Source organism: Amblyomma americanum, chromosome 1 (genome assembly GCF_052857255.1).
Source record: "Amblyomma americanum isolate KBUSLIRL-KWMA chromosome 1, ASM5285725v1, whole genome shotgun sequence".
Classification (NCBI taxonomy): domain Eukaryota; kingdom Metazoa; phylum Arthropoda; class Arachnida; order Ixodida; family Ixodidae; genus Amblyomma; species Amblyomma americanum.
In genome coordinates, this window is record NC_135497.1 from 378333417 (window position 1) to 378345476 (window position 12060).

Here is a 12060-nt window from a genome sequence, read left to right on the forward strand (position 1 = left end):
AAAAGCGCGCTTTCCGAGGCAATGCGTACAAGTTTCCCGAAATGGAAGTAGAGCTGCCCTGCTATATGATGGAAGTGCGGAACAACGGCTTCGTGTTGACAGTGAACATGCTGCGAGACTTCTTGTGGGATGAGCAAGCACCAGAGCACAGTGCCAGCTGGGAGTCCAGACACTCTGCGAGTGACGATTGAATATAGAATAATGCCGCTTATCCCCTGACACGTACGTTCTTTAATTTTTTTCGCTCATCGCGTGTATGGGCTGCGCGCAGGAAATTGGCCTTCGAATCTGGAAAAAAAAATGCGGCCCTTACACGCGTTTATTATATCTGAAGACTTATTCTAACTTGAAAGTGGACAGATGGTATGAAAAAGCTTGATTGTAACTTCCGTGAAAAGGTGCTATGAAATCATATAATCAGATCTTGGCTGCTATAAGCCCAGAAAGTGCTTATAAGTTCGCTGGCCCGAGCGGTATCCTTTTTTTAGACAGACAGTCCTTTTGCTGCTGGTGACATTGAATTCTGCTTGCCCTCTTCAGTAATGTTGCCAAATTAATGAAACGTAAGGGTAATGTTAGCAATATTGCAGAAGTGTTGCTTGTTGGGCGAGTTGGTTATCTATAACAGCAGCGCGTAACAAGACAGGAGAAAACGAGGAACACAGTACGACACGAGCGCTAACTGTCAACGGTTTTTTTTCTTGCTGTTTCCATGTGGCAACGGCAAGAAATAATGTGGCAACAGCAAGAAATAAGCAGTTGACAGCGCTTGAGTTCCTCCTTTTGTCCTGTCTTGTTACGCTCTGCTCTATAGTGGCAACGGCAAAAATAAACAGTTGCAAATTAGCGCTCGAGTCGTTTTGTGTTTCTTCTTTTGTACTGTCTTGTCACGCGCTGCTCTATTGTTATTAGTAATCTTGTTTAATTGTGGCGTCGAACAGTATTTAACAACTCCTCATTGTATCATGAATTCTCTATACTTTGCTGAAAACTTTCCTTTTAATCGGTGATATCCATTTTGCCTGTTTGTGGAGTGTAGTGCCTGATGTATCGAATTTTTTCTGGCCCAGACATCAGGTAATAATTGCCCACACAATATAGCATGTGGTTATGGTGCAATCTTACGTTTGAGGAAAATTTGCGTTCAGAAATAAATTCCCGTTAAAAAATGATCTTACTACAGCATTTCTGGACGTGAAGTTGTTAAATTTAAAGGGCCTTTTCCACTATTTGCTTAAACTGCAGCTGTTGTCGAAGTAAATGAACAAAGAAATGTTGCAAGCCAAAACAGTCGCTGCAGTTTCCTTACTGTATCTCACACACACAAGAGCTTTATTCGATTCAGAGATGGTTCACGGCACCAGTCCTCAAAAACTGTCGCTTGTGCCAGCAAAGTGCAGGACCAGTTCTGTGGTGCAGGTGGAGCACGTAGGCAGCGCCGCACCTTATGTGCGACAATTTTCAATCGAGCGCGTGCAGGCAGCTCTTGTCTGCTCGTCAGATGACCTCTGCCTGCATGCTAGCGCAGCAGGCAGAGGTACCGGCGCCGGCAAGACACGCCCGCGATTCTCCCTGCCCGTATTTTTCCAACAGCCCACACACCATTGTTGCGCCGTCTGAAAAAAATGTTTTGTGTGAACTCGCACGCACACGCACATGGACGGCTTAGCTATCTGTTACAAGTAGCAGGTACGACAAAAAGCACAGAAAATTACCTGCTGTTGTGTATATTTCAGCGTCATTTTCTCGCAAAATGATATAGGACCCGTCGACGACAGCGAAGACCTCCCTCAATTCACCTTCAATTCTTACGAGCATGTTAGCGTCGTCTGCGCGTCGTTTGCTAAAAGCTGTCTGCATTTGCACAACTTTCCTGCACCTCCTTCGTGGACAGTGCCAGGGTTCCTTGCACCACAGCGACACCACGGCTGCACCCAAATCAATCTGCGGACAGTGGTGAAGGGGGAGCTGTGAATCGAGCGCTTCGGTACAGTGCACCGTGAACCGGTGTCGGCGTTGCAGAGAACCACGGCTGAATCGAACAAAGCTAAAGTGGTAGTGGCTTAGCTCAGCTATGCAAGGGCATAGCCAGGGGTGGGGGGCTTATGGAGCTACAGCCCCCCACCCCCCCGAAATTTTGTTGAACTGCCACGCACCGCTGACGAAAACAACAACCGGCGCCGGAAGTCATTCTGGATTTTGTCGCCTACACAGTCTTTTTCAGACTAGAAAAGATATGTAGGCGCGAACAGTGCTAACTCGGGTTGGATTTCATGGCAATGCCCATGCACCTGGAGTCATGTAACGCAAGGGGCCCATAGTAGCACTAACTTTCAAGGGCCTATTAGTGGCTCGCGTTTGTGACTAAAATTTCGGTGCAATTACTTGCACTACATAGCAGCTGACAGCAGCTGCTTCGCAGTACACTAGAACAAATGCAGTGTCATTGAGATTTTTCCCTGGCCGTTGCATATGTACAAAAATGTAAAGGTCCTTCAACGAGAAACATTCATTAAAATATTTGTCCTCTAATTGCTAATTTCATGGCCTTTACGTTTTTCATGTCAGTGGCATGCACTGCTTTGCTGGTTCCAGTCCGATATAGTTCCAGACTTCGTGTGATATTTTTTTTACTTATTAAATACGCATAAAGATGGAAGCATTGGTATCAGTTATGTCTGCCATGAGTGAACGATAAGGGGACAGTTGGTATGACATGATTGCAAGACATAAAACTTAGCAGCGGACAAGACACAGAAGAGAAGCAAACGGGATGAGCTCGTCCTGTTTCCTTCTCTCCTTTGTTATGTCCTCTGCTCAGTTTTATGCTTTGTAATCATGTCTGCCACGATTTTTAAGACATACGAATACATTCTTTTATTAAAAGAAATGAACATTTCACTTGTCTAGGCAGTGCATAGGGTTATCTAATACACAATGGCATTGTCAATGGCAATTTCACTTGTCTAGAGAGTACATAGTGTTATCTAACACACTGGCGTTGTCAATGGCAATGGCAATTTTAGCGTTTGATCCTTCCACAAATTCTATGAGGAGGCCGTGCTGGAACATGAGCCCTCCCCGATCAAAATTTCTGGCTACGCCACTGCGGCTATGCCAGGATATACGTAGTGGGAGGTAAGTTTCCCTGGCTGAGCTTGTTGTGGTCACTGTATATTTAGCAATGAGAGACATTGGGTATACACATCTTTTATTCATTTTGCTTCACAGAGACGAAGACTGTCCAAATGAACTGTGAAGTAGCATGCAGCAGTCTCAATTTTGGAAGAATTAATCTTCTCTTGCGTACACCGCCGTTTAGCAGCTGCTGGACACTCCTTCGGTGCATCCATGTATATCGTGATACAGCCACCCATTACATCTCCGCCTTTATACGCAATGCCGCGCATGCGTCTTGCGGTTCGGGTGATAGAACGGGAGGCGGCGAGGCGGCGACGAAGCGCGCGGCTCCAACAGTGGAGCACGCGCGGCAACGGCGAAGCGCACGCCGCACCTGCTGCTCCTCTCCGGTTGCAATGGTAACGGTGCAAGCACCCACCGCAAAATGCTCGACCGGTAGCCCAGTGTAGCTCTCGCTAAAAAAAAACTCTTCCTTTCAGAAGTCTTGAAGAGATCTTAGGTCAGGTCGAGAAGATATACGATACGAAGAAAGAGTATATTCTCTAATGTGTGTTTTCTCTAGAGAACGCAGGATTGCTGCAAACTGCTAAATTAAATTTGAGATGTTTGCTTGAAGTGTGATAAATGCTAAAATGTCAGTGCGCAGCTTCAAATAATATTTTTAGAGGGCTTGCTCCTGCACTGACCCCTTAGTTGTTCTTTCACGAGAACTATTTAATTACGGTATTGCATTTCCCAAAGAAAAGCTCTTAGAGGAAAGACTGGGAGTTTTCCTCTCATAATGCATGCATTTGGCACTGTGAATGCACAGTTTTCGTGTGGAGAGCTGTGTTCGCATGCTGCAGCACAACTGATCCTGAATACGACTAGGTGCAGGACTTCAGTGGGCGGGAAGGAAGAACGCCAGCTGTGATGGTTGCCTTACCACTTTTCTGCTACTCTGTCGTCATGTCTGGATCAATACTAGGTTTCGTGTGGTATACCTGCGTCGCGTCTGGGAGACTGATTTTCCTCGTCTTCTCTCTTTGCAGCAGTCCCAGCAGGTGAGGATAAATGGTCGTTGCCAGAATACCCACGATGCCGTTTGCCCACTGCATCGCTGTCGATGCGCACGAGCTGAATGCGCAGAAATAGAAGGAAAGCGTGCGCCAAATTGCATATCCACAGCTTTAGTCGGGGAAGTCAAAGCAGCGCCATGTTCAAGTACAGCTTTTGTCAAAAGTTCAGAATGGTGCTTGGTTCTGAGACACGCTGCGAGGCATGTAATGCATCCCCAGCGTTCCAAACTACTGAAGGGGAGATTTCCGGTCCTATCTCTTCTACGGGTAGGTCTTTCAAGAATGCGGTAAAAACCACACAACTAGGCTCAGAATCAAACACCCTGGGTTTTAAACTTTTTAAAAAAGTTGTAGCTCCGTATGTTCTAAGCTGTACTACCCTATGTCGACGCGAACTTCTGCCATAAATGGTTGGGTGGTGAATTCAGAGAAATGCACCTTTTGAATGCTTTAGATCGTGTTCACTCACTGTATATTGCTTTCTGAATGTGTCTCATGGGCCAGCTAAGAGATGAATATTGTTCTAGGTAATGTAGGGGTGGCGACCTCTGGCGCAGACTGCAGGTGTGGATTGGTGGTGAAGAACCGGAAACTGGCTCTCCCATGCAAAAAATTAGGAGACCATAGTACAAAAAATATTGAGAACATACAAGGGAATCATTGATGCAGTGTCATTGCTTAGTGAAACACTCTGTTGGTCTTGTTACCAAAGGTTACTACTGTAAAAGTAAGACGAGCAAACTCAAGACAACCAAAGGACCACAAAGTACACAAGCTGGACACCGCTGCAATGTGCGTGCCACGTAATATATTTTGTGGTTTGTATTAGTTTGCGTTTTATTTCTACTGCAAAATAATTTTGAGGGGCGCTTAAGACTACTGGTGTGCTTTTAATGAGTAAGCATGGTTTCTTTTATTTTAGTATTTAAAAATTTATTTTGTATTTTTCTTCCTCTCTAATAACTCAGCTAAACATAAGCATACATTCGCAAGTCAGTGCATATAATACATTGACCTTTATTTGCAAAGAAACGACGTAGTTTTGTGCAAATGGGTTGCGTCCTCGCCTCACAATCTGAAAATCCTGGGCACAATTCCTCGTCATAGAGTTCCCAAAATGAAAAAAATTACGGTTGATGAATACCTTCTTCCTCACACGCGTACACCACCAGTGGATTTTAAGTGTTTGGTACCATTTTTTATGTGTTCAATATTTTGGTGTCCAGTATGAATGAAAAGTATACATATTATATCGTAATTGGAAACACAAACGTGTTGGAGATGTGTGGTTCTTAATAAAAACTTCCGTACAATGTTCGGGTTTATGGGTTTAGGGAGTTTAACGTCCCAAAGCGACTCAGGCTATGAAAGACGCCGTAGTGAAGGGCTCCGGAAATTTCGACCACCTGGGGTTCTTTAACGTGCACTGACATCGCACAGTACAGGGACCTCTAGAATTTCGCCTCCATCGAAATTCGACCGCCGCGGCCGGGATCGAACCCGCGTCTTTCGGCCCAGCAGCCGAGCGCCATATCCACTCAGCCACCGCTGCGGCTCTCAGTACAATGTGATCTTTAACTAGGAGTTGGCATCCACCCAAGTCCAGCCATAACGCTATAAAGGAAATGTATACAGCTTGCACCGAAACATCGTAGTTGAAGAAAAATTCGTCCTGGTCTGGGCTTCGAAGCCGGGACCACTCTTTCACTGGAGCAGTAGCTCTACCCTCTGAGCTAACTGCGATCGCTACAATATGGTAGGGCAAGAGCGAAATGGCCAGTGACATGGCTTTCGAAGTATTAGTGAAATGTTTAGGGGAATCTCCCAAGGTGGAGTTAAATTGTGATAAGGAAACAGATTTCTCCTTCACACCAGACGTGGATGGCACTGGGCTGCCCTGGGTCTTGTTCATTGCCTATGCAGAGGCGCTGGACGACCGCGCAGAGTGCACGTGGACGTTAGAGTTGGACCTCGACCTGTGGGAGGAGGTCTTGGGGGCCATGGACACGGGGGTCTGCGAGGCCTCTTTTTGGTTTGGCGGGGTAGTGTTACCTACTCCACCTGGGGGCGCGGATGGTCCCGCCACAGGCTCACTGCGAGTGGCCTAGGCAGGTGCCGAAGCCTGTTGTGGTGCACCGCGCCGCGGCCACGCACCACATCTTCGAAGTTTGTTTTTGCTGTGAAGGAGAATGTGCTTGTTTGTGTGCATCCCCTTCTTGCTTCTTTGAACGAAATGTTTTCAGTAGTTTTGAGTGTGATTATTGCTTTTTCTTTCTTCCAGGACGGACAAGCCCTGGAGTATGCAGCATGGTCTTCCTCACAGTTTGCACAGCGTGGGGCGCCGTCGCGGTCACCAGAAAAGTGATCTTTTTAAGCACATTTTCCACAAGTTTTACGACCGCGGCAACTCACTGAACCGTGGCCGAACCTTTGGCAGTTAAACCCGACATATATCGCTAAGGGCAAGGCGCTTTTGCCCCTGTGCGGTTAGCTTATCGGCTGCGCTCGAGAGCAAGGTATGTGCTTTGAAATTTCACCTCATTTACTTCGTACAGCACCGCTTGAGCACTCTAAACAAATCTAGTCACATCTGTACTCACAGCATTACACCGAACGTTTGGACAACGGCCGGCATTTGCATAATAATCTAGTACACCATAGCAATGGGGCAGTGCACTCCGCCTACGCCCAGAATTTTGTGAAGAAAACGCCTCTTCGCCTCCGTGTTCTTCGCTGCTGGCCCGAACATCTACAAACGGATACATGCAACTTGAGGCGGTGTTACTCAATTGTCGCCCCGGCGTACACACTACACAATCGAAAGGATCCCAGAGTCATCAAAAGCGGCACAATTGCAATCATTCTCAGTCAGCACCTAACGCGTCTGCACGCACGTATCGAACTCGCAAACTTTAGTATGCTAACAGTATTTCATTACTCACCCGGAAAAAAAGTCGTGCTGAGTAAAGTGGCGGGAGCAGACAACCATCGTTGGTGATACCTGCTTCCTGATACGGAGCCTTGATATCCACATTGCTCTGCGTCGCGGATCATCCTCGCACGAAGGAAACTTATGGAAAGAGATTGAACCATCTTTCCACCTTGCCGACACGCACTACGGAACACAGCAATGCTGCTTAGATTTCTGTTTCTTCGCCGCTGGCGGCTCCATTGTGCTTCCCTGCGTTGTGCAAGCGGTCGCCGTTTGCTTCGCACTCTCACTCGGTTGTTTCGAGCGCCTGCCGCTAGGCGTCGCATGGAATGCTGGACTAGCGATATTGGCTATAAAAAGTGTCGAACACTGCTCACGTGTTTCAAACTTGAGGCGCAAAACCATCAGTTTCAGACGCACTTTACGCATTGACATCAAATTTGCGAGGCACTGAAAATAGATCCTTAGCTGAGCTATTCTGAAAATAGATTCTTAGCATAGCACTATTCGGCGAATGCAGGCCGAGATCACGCATCTGCGGGACACGGTGAGATGCCTGACGGCGGCGCTCATCACCACCTCGGAGAACCTCGAGTCCGTCATCGGGACCTTGAATGCGTCGCCTGCGGACCCACGCGTTCTTGCCTTGAGGGACGCCATGGCGCTTGCTCACAAGACGCAGGACTCCATGGCGGCTCCCTCCCCGCCATTTCTGGCCACCCCTGCGCTTTCTGCCGCCATTGCTACTCCTGGGGAACCGGTTGTGATGCCCTCTCCCCCTGATGCTGCTGCTGCGGGCTTACTGCGGACACCTGCAGCCGATGGGAGCATGTGCACCCCGATGGACGAGTCTGTTCTCAGGAAACGGTAACGCTCAACGGGCTCCGAGGAGGAGAGGGACGCGGAAACCAACAGGGACATCGCGGTGGCCAAGCGGGAAGCTCGAAGCCCTCCCCCACCGTCACTGTTCCCTCTTCCTCCGCACTCGAAGGAGCAGGGCCTGCCCAGCAGGAGCCCTATGGAGCCCACCTACAGCCTGCTGCTGATGCTGCTGCTGTTGCTGCTGGGGCGAAGGCGTCCGGAAGAAAACCGGATGCGACCTCGCCAAATCCCGCCGCACGAGACCAGGCTGCGGCTGGGGCTTCGTCTCCTGGCAGCGAGCGCTCCCATCTCCGCGGCGCGCCGCAGCAATGCGCCGCAGATAGCGGCGACGCTGATGCTGGGGCCAGCCTGGTCCCATGGCGCACCATCACTACCAAGGCGCAGCGGCTTCAGAGAGCTGCCCTGGAGCGAGCCGCGGCTGCCGCGGAGGTTCCGTCCGGCCTGGTAGGGACGGTGCTATTTCTGCAGGCGATCCGGGGCACCGCCTTGACCAGGGAACAGGGCTGGGAGTTGGCCGAGGAGATCGGATCCCGCCCGGGCGTCCTCGCCGTCCGGATAAACATGCGGCGGAATGTGCTGGCAGTGGACGCCGGGAGCAGCGATGCTCTCCAGGCCCTGCTAGCCACAGCCGTCATCTGCGGCGTGCCGGTCTGCGCCAAGGAGCCCCCTCCTGGGAACCAAAGCTCCGGCCTGGTCTTCGGTGTGGACGGGCGCAGGACAGCGGAGGAGCTGCTCGCGGCGGCGGAGTCAACGGTGCCGATGGTATCGGCGTCTCCGTCGGGCACCACTCTCTCCGTTTTGCGGCGCCGACACCACCGGCGTTCATTACCATATTCAAGCGCAGGCTCGCGGTCCGCCCCTGCCGTCCCCGGCCGCTCCAGTGTGCCATGTGCGCCAGCCTGGGGCATGCCACTGAGATGTGTGCGGCACGCAGCCATTGACCCAGCGTTCCGCACTGGCAACAAGAGCGTCACGTGGCCACTTTAATGGCCACATCCATGGCACCGATGTCCAGGCGGGTTGTCCGAGCCGTCTTCCAGGCTGAAACAGCGGCCCCAGCCCAGCAACATCAGCAGACGCCGCGCGCGCTTTCTTATGCGCAGGACGCCAGGGAACACCCCAGCAGCAGTGGCAGCCACCGAAACAACGGCAGCGGCGATCCCGTTGCCCGGCGTCCCCTACAGCGCGGCCCGAGCCTGCGGCCGCCCCCTGACGTACGGGACGCGCAGATCGCGCGCCTAAAGCTGGGGTTGCGCGCCCTCAGCGCACTTTTCCCGGAGGGCATCGATGGACACCGGTCTTGCTTAGAAGCAGCGGGTGGTCAATACCCAATACTTCGGGTACGCAATACTTCTTGCGTAGAAGTATTGCCGCTGTACCGCTGCCAAGTGCATGGGGGCCTGCAGCTCTGTCAAGCTGTCGTTTGTGACAGCTTTTACTGCTGGCCTCCAGTGTCGATCACGTGCCGTACGACACCAATAAAGACATTTTTATTATGATTATTATTAAGCCAGCATGATGGCTAGCCGCCGGACTCCCTCCCGCATACCATCCATCCTGCAGTAAAACGTGCGCTCACCTGCGGCCCAGTACGCCAAAATGCGAGTTGGCATCGCACAGGATACGCCGGAAGTTATCGCGCTGCAGCAGACGTACGTACGTTCATATGACGGGGAGCCCCAGATGCGGCTACCTGACTACATTGGCTACCACTCAGCCACCACGTGCGAGGAACCCACTTGTGCCGCAGTGCCCTGTTGTGACACATCTCATCGCCCCGGGAAATCAAGGTGCGCGATAAACGCGCGGCAGAACGTCCAGCACACTCTCGTCGGCTAGGCGGCGGCGATATCTGACGCCCGGGAGTTCGTGGTAGTGACAGTGCGCGTCGGTGGTGTTGACACGTCGGTGGCCAGTGTTTATATGCATCCAGCTGTCGCGTGGAACGCGCTGTGTTTTCGTGCTGTGTCTTCGTGCTGTACCCCGCGCCAAATCATATGTGGGGATTTTAACGCCCACTATAGTGCGTGGATCAGTGCGCGCCACTCCGCGCGTGGAGACGACCTGCACGACGCAGCTACGAAGCTGGGACTCCCCCCCCCACCCCTGAACACCGGAGAGTCCACCTTTCGACGACGAGGAACAACCGGCTCCTGCATCGACGTTGCCTTCGCATCCATCGAGGCGGCATGGCGTCGATGGCCATCTCTCTGGGGCTCGGATGTTTACTCCATCCTAATCGAACCCACTGCGTTGGGGGCACGCACCAAACGTGCCTACTCCGTTACCAACTGGAGTGCGTTCAGGCGGGCGGTGGATGAGGCGGCGGCCACTGGCGCAGATTTCTTTTCAAGTCTAGTCCGAAGCGCTCTCGCAGCCACCCAACGAGCAGAGGTAAGGGCAGGGCAGCCCACACATTATATGAAGCTGCTCAATCTGCGCGATGCGCGAGAAGAGAGATCGCGAAGAGCGACGGGCGCGACGGACTGACAGAGCCGCCGACTGGACTGTCTACAACCGCTTGGACGCGGCAGCGCGCCGCTACGCCAACATTCTATACCGCCGGCAGTGGGCTTCACTATGCCAAAAGATGGAGGAAGATGTCAGCTCGAGGAGGCTGTTTGACACCCTGCGGCGGATCACCGAACCACAGGCAAACCGTCAACCGCTGGGCGGCCTCGCAATCTCCGGCGGGCTCAGCTTTGAAGAGTTGGCAGAGCGGTTTGCCGATCGGTTCGCGCCGCCAAACCCCGCAAACGCAGCTAACATAGCTGGTCTTGAGAGCCCCAGAAGCAACGCCAGTCCCTCGCCCTTCGCCTCGGAAGGTCCATGTGATTCGCCGTTGACTGCGGCGGAACTGAACAATGCGCTGCAGCGCTCCCGCCGCCGCTCGGCGCCCGGACCAGACAGGGTGACATACCAGATGCGGCGAAACCTAAATGCGCAGCAACGACACATCCTCCTGCAGCAGATCAACTTGGTGTGGGGGGACTCGGGGAGCTACCGGAGGATTGGCGAACCGCAGTCGTTTGTCGAAAGACAGGGCGCCCACCTACGGAGCTGAGCGGATACCGGCCAGTGGCATTGACATCGGCGGCAGGTAAGCTCATCAAGCATATGACGTTGCAGCGTCTGAACGAGCAGGCTGCGGAGGCTGATTATTTCGACGAGCGGCAGACGGCGCTTCAGTGGGATGCGGTGCACGGCTGATTTTATATCGGACTTTGTTACAGCGCTCGAGCATGCCAGGGCGGCAGGCCATGTTGCGCTGCTGCTGCTACTGGACGTCTCGGGCACTTTTGACAACTTTCACCGCGCACCAATTCTCGCGGTGCTTGAGGGGCCGGTGTGAGCGGGTGCCTTTTGCGATACGTTCGTGGCTTCCTGAGCGGGCGCACCATGCGCGTACGAGTAGGGGGTAAGCTCTCCAAGCCACGCCCGGTGGACATGGGCGTGCCGCAGAGCTGTCTTATCTCCATTTCTGTTTAATGTGGCCATGTCGGTGGTACGGACCTCCCTCCCCACGAGTGGCCGACACCAGTGTACATGTCCATATATGCAGACGACATAGCTTTGTGGTGCCGTGGACCACCGGGGGAGGCGTTCTGCGTGCGGGGGTGCCTTCAGGGAGACCTGACCGCAATCGACGCCTGCTTGCGCGGCCTTGGTCAGTCACTGAGCGCGGACAAATCGGTGGCCATGGCCTGCGTTTCGCGCGCGCACCTTGCGCCACTGTCACTGGACGGGACTCCGATTCCTTGGCGTAAATCGGCCTGGACATCGACTGGCGCCTTTACTTCCGCCCCACGGCGACCAAGGCCTGTCTGCAGATGAAGGGGATCACCGCCGCCGTGCACAAGTTCACCGCTCGAGGCCAGGGCATCTCACAGCAAGCCGCGCTGCGGCTATACAATGCCGCAGCTTTGGGGGCGGTGCTCTATGCGCTGCCGCTCGTCACGGTGCGCAAGCCATGCTGGAGAATATCAAACTTCAGCACCGCAAGTCCCTGCGCGTGTGCCCAGGTCTGGCCAAAAACTCCTAGTGCGC